Raw genomic sequence first — 19510 nt, forward strand, 5'->3', positions numbered from 1 at the left:
CATACTACACCGTCTCTAACGCTCGTTGGATGACTCAGTCTTAGTCCTGTATTGACGCTTTGCCTGTTTGATGGTTCGTCGGAGGGCATAGCGATTTCTTATAAGCTTCCGGGTTTAGAGTCCCGCTCCTTGAAGCGGCAGCTCCAACCTTTATCTCAGTGCGGATGTTGTCTGTAATCCATGGTTTCAGGTTGGGGTATGTACGTATGGTCACTGTGGGGACGATGTCATCGATGCACTTATTGATGAAGCCAATGACAGATGTGGTGTACTCCTCAATGCCGTTGGAGAAATCCCGGAACATATTCCAGTCTGTGCTAGCAAATCAGTCCTGCTGCTTAGCATCTGCTTCATCTGACCACTTTTTTATTGATCTAGTCACTAGTGCTTCGTGCTTTCATTTTTGCTTGTAAGCAGGATTCTGGAGGATAGAATTATGGTCAGATTTGCCAAATGGAGGGCGAGGGAGAGCTTTGTATGCGTCTCTGTTAGAGGTCGACCGACTAATCGGCATGGCCGATTAATTAGGGCCAATTTCAAGTTTTATAACAATCGGTAATCTGCATTTTTGGACGCCAATTACATTGCACTCCACGAGGAGACTGTGTGCAGCAAGGAGCCAAGGTAAGTTGCTAGCTAGCATTAAACTTATCTTATAAAAAACAATCAATCTTAACATAATCACTAGTTAACTACACATGGTTGATGATATTACTAGTTTAACTAGCTTGTCCTGCGTTGATTATTTGCAATGTGGTGCCTGTTAATTTATCATCGAATCACAGCCTACTTTGCCAAACCGGTGATGATGATTTAACAAGCGCATTTGGAAAAAAGCCCTGTCGTTGCACCAATGTACCTAACCATAAACATCAATGCCTTTCTTAAAATCAATACACAAGTATATATTTTTTAAACCTGCATATTTTAGTTAAAAGAAATGCATGTTAGCAGGCAATATTTTTAACTAAGGAAATTGTCACTTCTCTTGCGTTCTGTGCAAGCAGAGTCAGGGTATATGCAGCAGTTTGGGCTGCCTGGCTCGTTGCCAACTGTGTGAAGACCATTTCTTCCTAACAAAATTTTACGTAATTATGACATAACATTGAAGGTTGTGCAATGTAAACAGCAATATTTAGACTTATGGATACCACCCATTCGATAAAATACGGAACGGTTCCGCATTTCACTGAAATAATAAACATTTGTTTTCGAAATGATAGTTTGATAGAGCAGTCTGACTGAGCGGTGGTAGGCAGCAGCAGGCTTGCATGCATTCATTCAAACTTTACTGCGTTTGCCAGCAGCTCTTAGCAATGCTTGAAGCACAGCGCTGTTTATGACTTCAAGCCTATCAACTCCCGAGATTAGGCTGGCAATACTAAAGTGCCTATAAGAACATCCAATAGGCAAAGGTATATGAAATACAAATGGTATAGAGAGAAATAGTCCTATAATAACTACAACCTAAAACTTCTTACCTGGGAATATTGAAGAATCATGTTAAAAGGAACCACCAGCTTTCATATGTTCTCATGTTCTGAGCAAGGAACTTAAACGTTAGCCTTTTTACATGGCACATATTGCACTTTTACTTTCTTCTCCAACACTGTTTTTGCATTATTTAAACCAAATTGAACGTTTCATTATTATTTGAGACTAAATAGATTTTTATTCATGTATTAAGTTAAAATAAGTGTTCATTCAGTATTGTTGTAATTGTCATTATTACTACTTATATATAAATAAATCGGCTGATTTAATCGGTATCAGCTTTTTTTGGTCCTCCAATAATCGATATCGGCGTTGAAAAATCATAATCAGTCGACCTGCAGCTTATCATGAGAAACTCTACCTCAGACGAGCAATGGCTCAAGACTTCCTTAAATATCGTGCACCAGCTGTTGTTTACAAAAATACATAGACCGCCGCCCCTCTTCTTACCAGACGCCACTGTTCTATCCTGCCGGTACATCGTATAACCAGCCAGCAGTATGTTGATATTGTCGTCGTTCAGCCACAACTCCGTGAAGCATAAGATGTTAGTTTTTAATGTCCCGTTGGTAGTTTAATCTTCCCAATAACTTGGCCATTTTATTGTCCAAAGATTGCATGTTTGCGAGCAGAATTGAGGGGAGTGGGGGTTTATTAGATCGCCTCCTACTCCTCAGAAGGCGGCCTGCCCTCCGGCCTCTCTTTCTCCGCCACCTCTTCACGCAGATCGCTGGGGTCGGGGCCTGTTCCCGAGGGAGCCGTATATCTTCCGCCTCGGGCTCATCAGTCGTGAAAGAAGAGGATTCTGCTTGTCCATAGTGAGTAATCGCAGTCCAGATGTTATTTTCGGTCATAAGAGCCGGTAGCGGCAACATTATGTAAAAAAAATTGTTACAAACAAAAAAACTAAATCGGTTGGGGGGCATGTAAAACGTCTGCCTTCTGCTCCGGCGCCATTTTACAGGCACGCATGAACGATGAGTTTAAAGTCCATGGTAGTGGGCCCACCGCTGCTAAATTAATATAGGATAAACACTGCAACTTTTCTCAAGTTAATAACAATTTTGGGCATAAATGCATATCGGCAACAAACATAAGAGGGAGCCTATCCCATCAAAGTGATGGTAGGAGAATTTTTTAAAAAAAATGAGAGGCCAGGTGCACTCTGGAAATGTGAGCTCCCTTGTCCAAATGCCTTCCAAAACAAAGAAACAGTGCCTTTGGGAAAGACCTTGACTCTTCTATATTTTGTTAAGTTACAGCCTTATTCTAAAAATGGATTAAACAAATAAAGAAATTGTCAGCAATCTACAGACAATGCCCCATAAAGACGAAGCTAATACTTAAAAAAAAAAAAATGATTTTAGCAAATGTATTAACTAAACAGGATTACTTAAGTATTCAGACCCTTTGCTATGAGACTCGAAATTGAGCTTAAGTGCGTTGATCCATTGATCATCCTTGAGATGGTTCTACATCTTGATTTTAGTCCACCTGTGGTAAATTCAATTGATTGGACATGATTTGGAAAGGCGCACACACCTGTCTATACAAGGTCCCACAGTTGACAGTGCATGTCAGAACAAAAACCAAGGCAAGGCATGAGGTCCAAGGAATTGTCCGTAGAACTCCGAGACCTGATTGTGTCGAGGCGCAGATCTGGGGAAGGGTACCAAAACACTTCTGCAGCATTGAAGGTCCCCAAGAACACAGTGGTCTCCATCATTCTTGAATGGAATAAGTTTGGAACCAACAAAGCTCTTCCTAAAGCTGGCCCCTGGCCAAACTGAGCAATTGGGGGACAAGGGCCTTGGTCAGGGAGGTGACCAAGAACCCGGTGGTCACTCAGACAGAGCTCTAGAGTTCCTCTGTGGAGTTGGGAGAACCTTCCAGAAGGACAACAATCTCTGCACCATTCCACCAATCAGGCCTTTATGGCAGTGCCCAGATGGAAGCCAATCCTCAGTAAAAGGCACATGACAGCCCACTTGGAGTTTGCCAAAAGGCACCTAATGACACTCAGACCATGAGAAACAAGATTCTCTGGTCTGATGAAACCAAGATTGAACCCTTTGGCCTGAATGACAAGCGTCATGTCTGGAGGAAACCTGGCACCATCCCTACGGTGAAGCATGGTGGTGCCAGCATCATGCTGTGAATATTTTTCAGCGGCAGGGACTGGGAGACTAGTCAGGATCGAGGGAAAGATGTACAGAGATCCTTTAGGAAAACCTCAAGAGCGTTCAGGACCTCAGACTGTGGCGACGGTTCACCTTCCAAGAGGACAACGATCATAAGCACACAGCCAAGACAACGTAGGAGTGGCTTCGGAACAAGTCTCTTAATGTCCTTGAGTGGGCTGGACTTGAACCCGATCAAACATCTCTGGAGAGACCTGAAAATAGCTGTGCAGTGACGGATCTGCAGAGAGAAATGGGAAAACTCCCCAAATACAGGTGTGCCAAGCTTGTTGCGTCATACCCAGGAAGACTCGATGCTGTAATCACTGCCAAAGGTGCTTCAACAAAGTACTGAGTAAAGGGTGTGAATACTTATATAAATGTGGTATTTCAGTTTATTTGTAATAAATTTGCTAAAATTTCAGAACCTGTTTTTGCTTTGTCAGTATGAGGTATTGAGTGTAAATTGAGGTGTTAAAAAAAAAAAATAATTTAGAATAAGGCTGTGATGTAACAAAGTGGAAAAAGTCGAGGGGTCTGAATACTTTCCGAAGGCACTGTATGTCTAGGCTGTATCACATCCGGCCGTGATTTGGGACCTACATTGACTGGTTTCCTGTGGTGGTTGCACATTTTTATTTAACTAGGCAAGTCAGTTAAGAAGAAATTCTTATTTACAATGACGGCCTACCCCGGCCGGATGTGATACAGCCTGGATGAGAGAGAACTCAATGCTTTTGGATATGGATTTGCTTTCGACCAAAAATATTTGTCTTTGAGCGTTGTGAACTCAGCAATGACACAGCAATCTGTTTGGCTATCTAGTTAGGTGAGTTGCATTTGCAAGGTAAAATTATGCTCAAATTAGGACTGGGTGACATATTCGAGTTTGTTTTGGCGCGATATGGAAAATGCCTCTATCGCAAGAATCGAGGTTCTGTTATAATGTTGTAACGTTTTACAAATGCAGCATCTCACTGCCTCTTTGTCAGCCCAATGTCGAATCAGGTCCCAATTGCGTGACAACACGTGCAGAGGTTATCCACCAATCACAACCCTAGACAGCCTTTCACAAATTGTAATCACGCTGGAGAAGTGTAGTGGCTGTAAAAGTTCCACCAAAATGGAAAGTGAGGATGCCAGCTCAGCCTCTCATGAAGATGAAATTATCCCCAAAAAGGGCAGCAATGTTTTTTCAGTAATATGGAAGTGGTTCGGGTTTGAGGTCTGATGTTCAGCAAACAAATGTCCTGTGAAATGTGTCAAGACAATTGCTACAAAAAGCAGCAGCAGTACAACCAACCCCTTCCATCACCTGCAACTGAAACACACGGTAGAATGGGAGGAATGCGTGAGACTACGCAATGCCGATTCCAGTCGCCCGATTCCCAAAACGTCTGCTAAAAGACAAACTACCATAGCCGCCCGCATACTTTTCAAAAGTAAATGGCATAAAAAGTTTGAGGTGGAAGGAGATAACAGATGCAGTGACCTATTACATAGCGAAAGATATGGTTCCAATCTTTACAGTAGAAAAGCCAGGCTTTAAAAAGCTGATGGGTACAGTTGACCACAAATATCAGCTGCCAAGCCGCAAGTATTTCATGGAAGAAGCCCTGTGGCGATTTTACACTGCTACCTGCGAAAGAGTCGCAGAGAAGCTGGCTAGTGTTTCTTATTTTTCCACCACAGCCGATCTATGGTCGAGCAGAACGTCAGAGCCATACCTAAGTTTGACAGTCCACTACATAAATGAAGACTGGAAATTGCAAAATGTCTGCCTCCAGACATCTTACTTCCCGGATAATCATACGGCTGAAGTAATAGCCCAGGGTCTCAGACTCTCTGGCATCATAGAAGATGAGCGACGACCGACAGGTGTGCATGACAACTGACAGCAGGAGCAACATGATAAAAGCATTGCACTTGAACAACTGGACCCGCCTGCAGTACTTTGGGCACAGGCTTCACCTCGCCATCGGTAAGTGTGACATTGGATAATTAAAGTGCATTCAAAAAAGTTATGTTCAAGCCAGCTGTAGGCTAATGTGTTAGTAGTTGTCATTCTGCCAATCCAATAGCAAATTACCACAGGCTGTTTTAATTATAACAAAATACATTTTCAATCAAAATGATTATATAAATTACATATTCAAACAGCTAGTGGTCTAACCTTCCTAAATAATTGAATAGACGTGTGGGTGTGTGTTGTTGATTTGTGTTGCACAAGTAGGCCTTGAGGCCTTGTATATATTTTTTTATTTTAATAAATGAAATTCGGTTAAGAATTGTCTTGGCCTTTTAATTTGTTTAGAGAAAAACAAGAAAGCGAGATATATATAAACTCAGCAAAAAAAGAAACGTCCCTTTTTCAGGACCCTGTCTTTCAAAGATAATTTGTAAAAATCCAAATAACTTCACAGATCTTCATTGTAAAGGGTTTAAACACTGTTTCCCATGCTTGTTCAATGAAACATAAACAAGACTTTAACTAGACTGTTTAGATGCTTGCTTGTAAATGTCTATAGTAGATTTATAGCCTAACTCTAAAGGTTTAGTGGATATTGCAATGTTTTCGAATCTAGGAGCAATCTACAATGTTTTAGGATCTAAAGATCTACTCTGTACAGGCATTTTATTTGCGTTCATGTGTAACAACTCCTGGATGTGTGTAAATGATCTTGCACCGTGGGTTTGACCTCAAATAATAGGCTAACATGCATTCCATGACCTCCATCCTTTGCTTGCATTTTAGTTTATGTGGGGTGAAGGCCATTCCCAACATACTACTCCCTTACCAAGGACCCTGTGGGATTTGGGGCCCTCTCTCAGCATGCTCACACACTTTCTTCCCTTACCAAGGAACCTACGTATTCTTTAAATACACACTCCTCCCTTACCAGGGCCCCCCTGGTCAGTGACCATTCCCCCTTCACCCTTATACCCCAGCCGAGTAACTCACCCATAAATGGCTGGCCAAGTGAAAGGGGAGCCTGATGGCGCGATACCTAGGGGTCCCCCAAGAGGTGCTTGGCTGAAATTGCCCCCTCTTCTCACACACACCTGCTCTTCTCACACCCCCTCGGTGGGATCGCTTTACAGCTAGGTTATTCCTCTAAAAGACAGTGGACAAGTGCATAGCTGCTAGAGGCTTGCTGCAGTCAGGCATCCTGCAGTTTCTGGTACTCTCATTCTCCTGTGCCTGTAATTGAATCACTCCTCGTTCAGTGTCACCACCTCTATCATTGATACAGGACACTTTAATTGAGCAGACTGTTACGTCAATGGTGTTATCCATACTTGACAAACAAACAGACTCATTTAGTCTTGAGTTTAAAGGTACATGACCTGTTCTTTCTTTAGACTGGGCACTTTCATGCTGCTTTTTACTTTACTTTTATGCTTTAAGGTCCCATTTGTAAGCCCACCTGCATACATTTCAAGAGTTGGCTACAGTTCAAATAGGCTAACCCAATAAGATGGCGCTGGAGTGAATGGCTGACGTTTTATGGGCTCCTAACCAATTGTGCTATTTAGTTTTTTTGCGTTTAACTTATTTTGTACATAATGTTTTTGCCACCGTCTCTTATGACTTTGGATATCAGAACAGCGAATACCTGGACAATGTTTTTTTTCTTTAATGAGTCAGACATGAAGAATTTACTGCTGATACCAGACCAGGCCAAAATCAACGTAATTTGCATGAAGAAGAGACGCCGATACAGGGGACGGAGATCCGGGTGCCTTGTGAGAATTCGTCGTTGAGTGGGTAACCCGCCTCTACCCTCCGTCCTATTGGCCAACATGCAATCATTGGAGAATAAACTGGATGAGCTCCGTTCGAGGCTATCCTACCAACAGGACATTAAAAACTGTAATCTCTTGTTTCACTGAGTTGTGGCTGAACAACAATATGGATAATATACAGTTGGCTGGGTTTTCTGTGCATCGGCAAGACAGAACAGCTACCTCCGGTAAGACAAGGGGTGGTGGTCTGTCTATTTCTCAATAACAGCTGGTGCACAAAATCTAATTGTTAAAGAAGTCGCCTGAGGTAGTATCTCATCATAAGCTGTAGAAAACACTATTTACCAAGAGTTTTCATCTATATTGCTCATAGCTGTCTATTTACCATCACAAACCGATGCTGGAACTAAGACCATACTCAACGAGCTGTAAAAGCCATAAGCTAACAAGACAATGCTCCTAGTGTCCAGGAATGTAATGCAGGAAAACTCATCCGTTTTACCTCATTTTCTACCAGCATGTCACGTGCAATCAGAGGGAAAAAAAAACTCTTGACCACCTTTTACTCTACACATAGACGCGTACAAAGCTCTCCCTCACACTCCATTTGGCAAATCTGACCATAATTATATCCTTCTGGTTCCTGCTTACAAGCAAAAACTGAAGTAGGAAGTACCAGTGACTCACTCTATACTGAAGTGGTCAGATGACGCAGATTTTTTTTTAACCATTATTTTACCAGGTAAGTTGACTGAGAACACATTCTCATTTACAGCAACGACCTGGGGAATAGTTACAGGGGAGAGGAGGGGGATGAATGAGCCAATTGTAAGCTGCTGGGGATGATTAGGTGGCCATGATGATATGAGGGCCAGATTGGGAATTTAGCAAGGACACCAGGGTTAACACCCCTACTCTTACGATAAGTGCAATGGGATCTTTAATGACCTCAGTCAGGGCACCCGTTTAACATCTCATCCGAAAGACGGCACCTTACACAGGGCAGTGTCCTGGGGCATTGGGATATTTTTTAGATCCGAGGAAAGAGTGCCTCCTACTGGCCCTCCAACACCACTTCCAGCAGCATCTGGTCTCCCATCCAGGGACTGACCAGGACCAACCCTGCTTAGCTTCAGAAGCAAGCCAGCAGTAGGATGCAGGGTGGTATGCTAAGATGCTAAGCTACACGACTGTTTTGCTAGCACAGGCTGGAATATGTTCCGGGATTCATCCGATGGCATTGAGGAGTGTACCACTCAGTCACCGGCTTCATCAATAAGTGCATCGATGACGTCGTCCCCACAGTGACCGTACGTACATAACCAAACCAGAAGCCATGGATTACAGGCAACATCCGCACTGAGCTAAATGGTAGAGCTACCGCTTTCAAGGAGCGGGACACTAATCCGGACGCTTATAAGAAATCCCGCTATGCCCTCCTACGAACCCTCAAACAGGCAAAGCTTCAATACAGGACAAAGATTGAATCCTGATACAGCGGCTCTGATGGTCGTCGGATGTGGTAGGGCTTACAAACTATTATGGACTACAAAGGGAAACCCAGCCGTGAGCTGCTCAGTGACACGAGTCTACCAGACGAGCTAAATGACCTCTATGCACGCTTCAATGCAAGCTACACTGAAGTATGCATGTGAGCACCAGCTGTTCCGGATGACTGTGTGATCACGCTCTCCATAGCTGATGTGAGTAAGACCTTTTTAAACAGGTCAATATTCACAAGGCCACAGGGCCAGATGCATTACCAGGATGTGTACTCGGAGCATGCGCTGACCAACTGGCAAGTGCCTTCACTGACAGTTTCAACCTGTCCCTGAATGAGTCTAATACCTACAGTTGAAGTCGGAAGTTTACATACACTTAGGTTGGAGTCATTAAAACTCATTTTTCAACCACTCCACAAATTTCTTGTCACACATTTTCAAGTCGGTTAGGACATCTACTTTGTGCATGACACAAGTTTTCCAACATTTGTTTACAGACAATTATTTCACTCATAATTCACTGTATCACAATTCCAGTGGGTCAGAAGTTTACATACACTAAGTTGACTGTGCCTTTAAACAGCTTGGAAAATTCCAGAAAATGATGTCATGGCTTTAGAAGCTTCTGATAGGCTAATTTACATCATTTGAGTCAATTGGAGGTGTACCTGTGGATGTATTTCAAGGCCTACCTTCAAACTCAGTGCCTCTTTGCTTGACATAATGGGAACATCAAAAGAAATCAGCCAAGACCTCAGAAAAAAGATTGTAGACCTCCACATGTCTGGTTCATCCTTGGGAGCAATTTCCAAACGCCTGAAGGTACCACGTTCATCTGTACAAACAATAGCACACAAGAATAAACACCATGGGACCACGCAGCCGTCATACCGCTCAGGAAGGAGATGTGTTCTGTCTCCTAGAGATTAATGTACTTTGGTTCGAAAAGTGCAAATGATCCCAGAGCCACAGCAAAGGACCCTGTGAAGATGCTGGAGGAAACGGGTACAAAAGTATCTATATCCACAGCAAAACGAGTCCTATATCGACATAACCTGAAAGGCCGCTCAGCAAAGAAGAAACCACTGCTCTAAAACGGCCATAAGAAAGCCAGACTACGGTTTGCAACTGCACATGGGGACAAAGATCGTACATTTTGGAGAAATGTCCTCTGGTCTGATGAAACAAAAATTAAACTGTTTTGTCATAATGACCATCGTTATGTTTGGAGGAAAAAGGGGGAGGCTTGCAAGCCGAAGAACATCATCCCAACCGTGACACACGGGGGTGGCAGCATCATGTTGTGGGGGTGCTTTGCCGCAGGAGGGACTGGTGCACTTAAAAAAATAGATGGCATCATGAGGGAGTAAAATTGTAAATATATTGAAGCAACATCAAGACATCAGTCAGGAAGTTAAAGCTTGGTGGCAAATGGGTCTTCCAAATGGACAATGACCCTAAGCATACTTCCAAAGTTGTGGCAAAATGGCTTAAGGACAACAAAGTCAAGGTATTGGACTGGCCATCACAAAGCCCAAAATTCACCCAACTTATTGTGGGAAGCTTGTGGAAGGCTACCCAAAACGTTTGACCCAAGTTAAACAATTTAAAGGCAATGCTGCCAGATTCTAATTGAGTGTATGTAAACTTCTGACCCACTGGGATTGTGAGGAAAGACATAAAAGCTGAAATAAATCATCTCTACTATTATTCTGACATTTCACATTCTTAAAGTAAAGTGGTGATCCTAACTGACCTAAAACAGGGAATTTTTACTAGGATTAAATGTCAGGAATTGTGAAACTGAGTTGAAATGTATTTGGCTAAGGTGTATGTAAACTTCCGACTTCAACTGTATATACTCCAATTTAGGCACTCCTCCTTCTCTTTGATAGGAAGACGAAGTAATAGGGTAATAAACCATAATTTATCCCTTAAAGGGTTCTGACCTCAACCCCTCATTTTCCTAATCCAAAGATGTCCACCCGTATCCCCTATAGCAATCCTGTGACTTCCTCCCATCCAACCAGCACATTCCAAAGCCATCTGGCTCCTACAGCTAACCATTAACTTCTAATGTAAAAACCAGTCTCTAGGATTGCAATGTTCCAAGTTTAACCCAGAACCCAACTGTATTTAATCATAGCTATAATTCTTGTAAGCATTCCGGTTTGCATATCGCTATTTCATTCAGTGCTTTCATTCATACTGCTAGCCGGGTAGACAGCCCGACAGCTATTGTGCGATTTTGTTTGGGTGGCCGGTCTGGAGTAGACAGAGGCTCTCTGTGACTTTTTTGAGTAATATTGCACTAATAATCTGACAGCTATTACAAAAAATGTCCACCTCTATCGTAGGCTATACTTGTGCAAGTTATTTTGTTTCATTTAATCTGGTCTCCCAATTGCACCAAATAATAACTTTGAAATAATACTAAATTCATCATTTTTATTCATAACTCTTTGTTATTTAACCATTACATTTTACATTTTAGTCATTTAGTCATGCCACCATTCGCCAGGGAGTCGCACAACTCCTTAGCCTGCACCACCATGTAGACTGAGAGGAGGGCAGATGCATTAACGGAGCGCACCGCCTGAACTGTAGATCTTCCCATGCACGGACGTGGTGAAGCGGTCATTGGGATGAGCAAGCTTCAGGGCAGTGGAAAAGGAGCTCAAAGCCTTCGGGTCAAGGTGCTCAGTCATGGAAGGCTCCCTGTGGCTCAGTTGGTAGAGCATGGTGTGTGCAACGCCAGGGTTGTGGGTTCGATTCCCACTGGGGTCCAGTACAAAAAAAAAAAATGCATGAAATGTATGAACTGTATTCACTACTGTAAGTCGCTCTGGATAAGAGCGTCTGCTAAATGACTTAAATGTAAAAAATGTAAATGCTCCACGGGAGGTGAGCTGAGCAATCCCGACGACTCCATGCCATGCATATCCAAATAAGGGTAGCCGGTCACAGGAGAAGGTGACTTGAGTAGCTCGGCTCAGGAAGACTCCAACAACGCCAGACAGTCTGGGAAGGCTGGTACACTCTGTCGGACGGATGTGGAATTACTCCGAGGAGATTCCATCCACGCAAGTCTTTTTGGAAAGTGGGGAGCCGTGGGATACTTAACATCAAGTTTGGTGGCAGTGCGTATGATTGCCTCGAAGAAGGAGAGGTCAGTTATTGACTCCTACCCCTGGCTGGGTAGCACAAATTGAGCCGAGGGGGAGAAATTCTTCAGGGGCTAATCCATATCCTTGTCAGAGGGCAGTGCCTGATGCGGCAAGAGACATGCCATTGTCCTCACTTCCGGATTCCTTGGAATTAAGGTCCGCCCCTTGGGAAAGGTGGATGTTCCCCGAATCAGCCTGAAGCACAGACGGAGATGCCGGAGTAGCTTCTCCCTCCACTGGGACTTTGTTGTCAACAGAGTCGTCCTCGAGCAAGGACGAGGCCTGGGTAATACTTTCCATGTTCTCTGTAAAGTGAAGCTGAAGTTAGCGGAATTCCTGAAAATATAAAATAAGACACTCAGCACTCCGTAGTGGGGTGGTAACCCACACCGAAAGGAACCGTTAAGCTGAGAGCTAGTTTTCTGAAGAAAGTAACCAAATAGACTCGTGAAGAAGCGAGGAATGAGGAAACCTTCTTCGATGAAGTTTAAAGGCAGTTGGCATCAAATCAATTTTGCATTTCCACCACCTACTAAATTGGAGTATACTTCCCTTATACTTCGCTTATTTATTACACTAAAAACCCACCACCCTACTGCACTATTTAAATCTACCTACTCCTACCTCAGGCCAACAGCCTGAAAAGACAGGACACCACCACTCAACACACTCTAACTCTTCTGACGTCAAGTCTCGTACACCCAAATACTTCTCTGCAGCTGCCACCACAACCTCAATTTTCTGCAACTTATCAAATACATTTTTTTTTGTCACATGCGCCGAATACAACAGGTGTAGACCTTACAGTGAAATGCTTGAAATGATGTTACTATGGAATACTGAAGTGTAATTACAAGCATTTCATAAGTGTCAAAGGCTTTTATTGACAAATACATGAAGTTGATATTTGCAGTGTTGACCCTTCTTTTTCAAGACCTCTGCAATCCGCCCTGGCATGCTGTCTATTAACTTCTGGGCCACATCCTGACTGATGGCAGCCCATTCTTGCATAATCAATGCTTGGAGTTTGTCAGAATATGTGGGTTTTTGTTTGTCCACCCGCCTCTTGAGGATTGACCACACATTCTCAATGGGATTAAGGTCTGGGGAGTTTACTGGCCATGGACCCAAAATATTGATGTTTTGTTCCCTGAGCCACTTAGTTATCACTTTTGCCTTATGGCAAGGTGCTCCATCATGCTGGAAAAGGCATTGTTCGTCACCAAACTGTTCCTGGATGGTTGGGAGAAGTTGCTCTCGGAGGATATGTTGGTACCATTCTTTATTCATGGCTGTGTTCTTAGGCAAAATTGTAAGTGAGCCCACTCCCTTGGCTGAGAAGCAACCCCACACATGAATGGTCTCAGGATGCTTTACTGTTAGCATGACACAGGACTAATGGTAGAGCTCACCTTGTCTTCTCCGGACAAGCTTTTTTCCGGATGCCCCAAACAATCGGAAAGGGGATTCATCAGAGAAAATGACTTTTGACACCAGGCCATCCTCCAAAAGTCTTCGCCTCACTGTGCGTACAGATGCATTCACACCTGCCTGCTGCCATTCCTGAGCAAGCTCTGTACTGGTGGTGCCCTGATCCCGCAGCTGAATCAACTTTAGGAGACGACCTGGCGCTTGCTGGACTTTCTTGGGTGCCCTGAAGCCTTCTTCACAACAATTGAACCACTCTCCTTGAAGTTCTTGATGATCCGATAAATGGTTGATTTAGGTGCAGTCTTACTGGCAGCAATATGCTTGCCTGTGAAGCCCTTTTGTGCAAAGCAATGATGACGGCACGTGTTTCCTTGCAGGTAACCATGATTGACAGAGGAAGAACAATGATTCCAAGCACCACCCTCCTTTTGAAGCTTCCAGTCTGTTATTTGAACTCAATCAGCATGACAGAGTGATTTCCAGCCTTGTCCTCATCAACACTCACGCCTGTGTTATCGAGAGAATCACTGACATGATTCAGCTGGTCCTTTTGTGGCAGGGCTGAAATGCAGTGGAAATGTTTTTTGGGGATTCAGTTCATTTGCATGGCAAAGAGGGACTTTGCAATTAATTGCAATTCATCTGATCACTCTTCATAACATTCTAGAGTATATGCAAATTGCCATCATACAAACTGAGGCAGTAGACTTTGTGAAAATGAATATTTGATCATTCTCAAGGCTTTTGGCCACGACTGTACATGTTGGTAGAGTTATTAAAGTGACTATGCATAGATGACAACAGAGTAGCAGTGGTGTAAAGAGGGGTGGTGGGGGGGCACTGCAAATAGTCTGGGTAGACATTTACATTCCATCCCTGCAGTACAGTTGATAGCCATTGCTATAAATGCTAAAAATCCAACCTTATTGAAGCATATCGAGTTGAAGTCGGAAGTTTACATACACCTTAGCCAAATACATTTAAACTCAGTTTTTCACAGTTAGGATCACCACTTTATTTTAAGAATGTGAAATGTCAGAATACTAGTAGCGATAATGATTTATTTCAGCTTTTATTTCTTTCATCACATTCCCAGTGGGTCAGAAGTTTACATACACTCAATTAGTATTTGTTAGCATTGCCTTTAAATTGTTTAACTTGGGCCAAACGTTTTGGGTAGCCTTCCACAAGCTTCCCACAATAAGTTGGGTGAATTCTGGCCGGTTCCTCCTGACAGAGCTGGTGTAACTGAGTCAGGTTTGTCGACCTCCTTGCTCGCACACGCTTTTTCAGTTCTGCCCACAAATTTTCTATGGGATTGAGGTCAGGGCTTTGTGATGGCCACTCCAATACCTTGACTTTGTTGTACTTAAGCCATTTTGCCACAACTTTGGAAGTATGCTTGGGGTCATTGTCCATTTGGAAGACCCATTTGCGACCAAGCTTTAACTTCATGACTGATGTCTTGAGATGTTGCTTCAATATATCCACATAACTTTACTCCCTCATGATGCCATCTATTTTGTGAAGTGCACCAGCCCCTCCTGCAGTAAAGCACCCCCACAACATGATGCTGCCACCCCTGTGCTTCACGGTTGGGATGGTGTTCTTCGGCTTGCAAGCCTCCCCCTTTTTCCTCCAAACATAACAATGGTCATTATGGCCAAACAGTTCAATTTTTGTTTCATCAGACCAGAGGACATTTCTCCAAAAAGTACGATCTCTGTCCCCATGTGCAGTTGCAAACCGTAGTCTGGTGTTTCTATTGCGGTTTTGGAGCAGTGGCTTCTTCCTTGCTGAGCGGTCTTTCAGGTTATGTCGATATAGGACTCGTTTTTCTGTGGATATAGATCATTTTGTACTTGTTTCCTCCAGCATCTTCACAAGGTCCTTTGCTGTTGTTCTGGGATTGATTTGCACTTTTCGCACCGAAGTATGTTCATCTCTAGGATACAGAATGCGTCTCCTTCCTGAGCGGTATGATGGCTGCGTGGTCCCATGGTGTTTATACTCGCGTACTATTGTTTGTACAGATGAACGTGGTACCTTCAGGCTTTTGGAAATTGCTGAGGTTTTGGCTGATTTCTTTTGATATTTCCGTGATGTCAAGCAAAGAGGCTCAGAGTTTGAAGGTAAGCCTTGAAATACATCCACAGGTACACCTCAAATGATGTCAATTAGCCTGTCAGCTGTTTAAAGGCACAGTCAACTTAGTGTATGTAAACTTCTGATCCACTAGAATTGTGATACAGTGAATTATAAGTGACATAATCTCTGTAAACAATTGTTGGAAAATTATTTGTGTCATGGACAAAGTACATGTCCTAACCGACTTGCCAAAACTATAGTTTGTTAACAAGAAATTTGTGTAGTTGTTGAAAAACAAGTTTTAATGACTCCAACCTAAGTGTATGTTAACTTCCGATTTCATCTGTATGTGACCCGATTTCAGAAAACTTGGCTATGTCGCGACTTCACAGGAGTTAATTTATTCTTACCATTTTTTTTAACCACTTTTTCTCCCCAATTTTGTGGTATCCAATTGTCTCATCACTGTAATTCTCGTACGGACTAGAGAGAGGCGAAGGTCGAGAGCCGTGCGTCCTCTGAAACAAAACCCAACCAAGCCACACTGCTTCTTGACACAATGCCCACTTAACCCGTAAGCCAGCAGCACCAATGTGTTGGAGGAAACACAGTACGCCTGGCGACCGTGTCAGCGTGCACTGCGCCCGGTCCGCCTTAGGAGTCGCTAGTGCTAGCTAACATTGAACCTGGTTGGTTAGCTCCCAGTACTGTGGCATTTTTGGCACTTTGTTCGTTGTTGTTTAACTAGCTAACGTTAGATGGCTGGCTCGTTAGCTAACGTTACATGACGTGTGTACAACACCCGTTGAATATGGCCGGTGTCTGTAAACGTCTGCAAAAATGCATAATGAAATTGTTACCAGCCGAGCTGGTTAGGCTGTTTTCATGTTATCCAGAGGTAAACAAATCATCGGCCAAAGCGTCAAGTGTGCGCTCCAAGAGCGAAATGAGATGGGTGGGGCTAAACCTTAAGAGGGTGTGAACGATGCTGAATGGGTGTAGACAAAGAAGAGCTCTTCACTAAATACCAAAACATTCAAAGGCGATTTTTCTCAAAATTTCATTTACAAGTTGATCAACTTTCAAAGCAGAATTACTTTCTCATTGTTCCTCAAATACAGTGTACGATATACCCATTTGTAGCTCGGTCTCTACTTTTATCCAATGTAAAAAACACAATTTTAAGACCGAATCCAGGTGGTGAGTCACAGATCACTTGTTGGCCTATCCCTCTGTACTGGTGAACAGATCTACTACTCACACCACTCCTCTTGTCCCATCTCCCTCTACTTTCTTCACAGCCTCAGCATGCGCACTACTCTAACCATGGAAACCTCAACCTGCCTCTCTCGAACCGGACATTTCTGATCCCCAGCCCCATGGGCACCCCTGCAATTAGCACATACCACTACTTTCCCCAATGTTACGCATTCCTTTGTCTCATGCCCTTCTGCACACTTCTCACACCTAGGAACCTCCCTCCTACACACTGCTGCCATATGCCCATAAGCTTGTAACAGCGTAGTATATTAAGCACAAAAGTTTGTAGAGGATAACTTATATACCCAAACATCACTTTGTCTGGCGAAGACTCAACTTCAAAACTCAAAAGAACAGACAATGAATGACTCTTCTGTTTCACCACTCACACCACCCTGTCTGCGTCGCACCAAACGACAAGCATCACAAACACCGGGAATCTTCCCCTTCAGCTGCTCACCTTTCACATTTACAGCTACCCCAGTAATCACTCCTTTCAATGGTGCCCTTTTTGGCCCTGTTTGTTAAATTTGGAGCGCTTGCTTCCTCTGACCAGCAGAAACACAAACAATTATCACAAGACCTCTTCTGCTTACCTTCACCGATTCCATAGCACCCAACTCTGTTTTCACCCACCCTGAAACCACAAATAGATCAGCCAAAAGGCAAGGGTCCACTTTTTTCCAAAAATGTCACTCCTACCGTCACAGACTCATCTTTAACTTGACCCAGTGCAAGCCTCGGGCTCCGATAACTTCACCACACCTACCACCTCTAATACTCACTCACTTCTATTTCTCCTCCTGTCTTTAATCTGGCATGCATTTCTACCATTTTTCTTTAACATTCCTCCTCCATATTCCAATTATACTTCTTCAGCTGAGCTTCGAATGTGTAAACCAGAGCAGTACCAAGGAGAGTGATGGAGGGCTGCATCAGATGACCTGGGCTCCACAATCACCTGATCTCAACCCAATTGAGATGGTTTGGGATGAGTTGGACCACAGAGTGAAGGAAAAGCAGCCAACAAGTGCTCAGCATATGTGGGAACTCCTTCAAGACTGTTGGAAAAGCATTCCAGGTGAAGCTGGTTGAGAGAATGCCAAGAGTGTGCAAAGCTGTCATCAAGGCAAAGGGTGGCTTCTTTGAAGAATCTCAAATATAAAATATATTTTGATTTCAACACTTTTTTGGTTACTACATGATTCCATGTGTGTTCTTTAATAGTTCTATCTTCACTATTATTCTTCAATGTAGAAAATGGTAAAAAAAAAAAGTTATATTTTTTAAAACTTGAATGAGTAGGTGTGTCCAAACTTTTGACTGGTACTGTACATATTATGTAAATTGCTTCTCCTTGAACTTTCATCAATCAGAAAAGCCTCTAAGGTAACTAAGGGTTACTCTTTCATCTGTCCACTAACATGTCCCCTAAAGGTCAGTAGTTCAGATATTGCCAAATTGAGCTTGCCTACGCCCACTGATAAACTCCTCACCCAACAGTCATAACTGTGAGTGAAGATTGACTGTACAAATACAATATTCAAATCCCTGAGCAGATCTGAGGCCTAGCTCTCCCTATCAATAGAGGGTCTTCCCCTTCCTTGGCTCAGAGCCCATTGGGGTAGGGGTTGAAGTGCACACGGCACTCAGCACCCCATCCATTTCTCAAGGAGGATTTTTAAATATATATTTAAGTGTCACAAAACAGTTAGAATCAGAGGACTCCAAAAAATACTGTGTTGAAATGTTTAGGGAGGAAGTGGGTAAAATTGACTGGTCACCTGTGCTGGATAGTGTATGCAGTGCCCGGGAAGCCTTTAAATGTAGATTCCTTGATGTGGTGAATATGATGGCTCTGATTGGATGGGTCAGGGTAAAGCAGAGATCTAGCCCTTGGTTTAATCTTGAGATTCTACAATCTATCCAAGCAAGGAATAAGGCCTTTAAGAAATGTAAGAACTCTCAAGAGCAGCCTGATTTTGTCCTATATAAACATCACAGAAATGAAGCACAGAGCAGGATGGATGAAGCTATGAGGGATAACTTTGCTGAGAAAATATTTGAGAACAAAAATGTCCCTAAAAAGCTTTGAAATAATTTAAGGAACTAGGCTGTAGTAGTATTAACAAAAACAAACTAAACAGTATTGGACTGAACATGGAGATGGTATATGAAAAAACAGAGGTTGCCAATTAATTCAACTCTTTTTTTTTTTTTTTTTTTTTTTTTCTTCTTTTTTTTTTACTTCTGTTGCCAGCAAGCTGATTAGCAAGCTGCCCACCAGTTCTGGTTTGTATGGAAGCAACCAAGTCAATAAGTATTATGTAGAGTTAGGGGTTCAGCTATACTCTTTTTCTATTTCAAAGGTAGCAACAGCCAAAATAGTCAGTATGCTAGCAGAGCTTAAATACCCCAAAGCCACAGGCCTGGATAATATTCCTGCAAGGTTTCTCAGATTCTGCTGAGCAAATTGGCCCTTGTATTACAGATATCGTTAAGCTCTCTCTTGAACAGGGCATCTTTCCCAGAGACATGAAACAAGCTAAAGTTATACCTCTGTATAAGAAGGGGATAAAAACTGACCCTGGGAATTATACGCCTGTATCCATCCTCTGTGTAACATCAAAGATCCTGGAGA

General features: G+C 43.0%; 1 protein-coding gene across 1 annotated transcript in view; it reads left to right on the forward strand.

Moving 5' to 3' along the window:
• Positions 1-19510, forward strand: part of LOC106562837 (calcium-binding mitochondrial carrier protein SCaMC-2) — a 56415-nt gene that overhangs the window by 11702 nt on the left and 25203 nt on the right. The gene's annotated exons all lie outside the window — the stretch shown is intronic.

Source organism: Salmo salar, chromosome ssa11 (assembly GCF_905237065.1).
Source record: "Salmo salar chromosome ssa11, Ssal_v3.1, whole genome shotgun sequence".
NCBI classification, from domain to species: domain Eukaryota; kingdom Metazoa; phylum Chordata; class Actinopteri; order Salmoniformes; family Salmonidae; genus Salmo; species Salmo salar.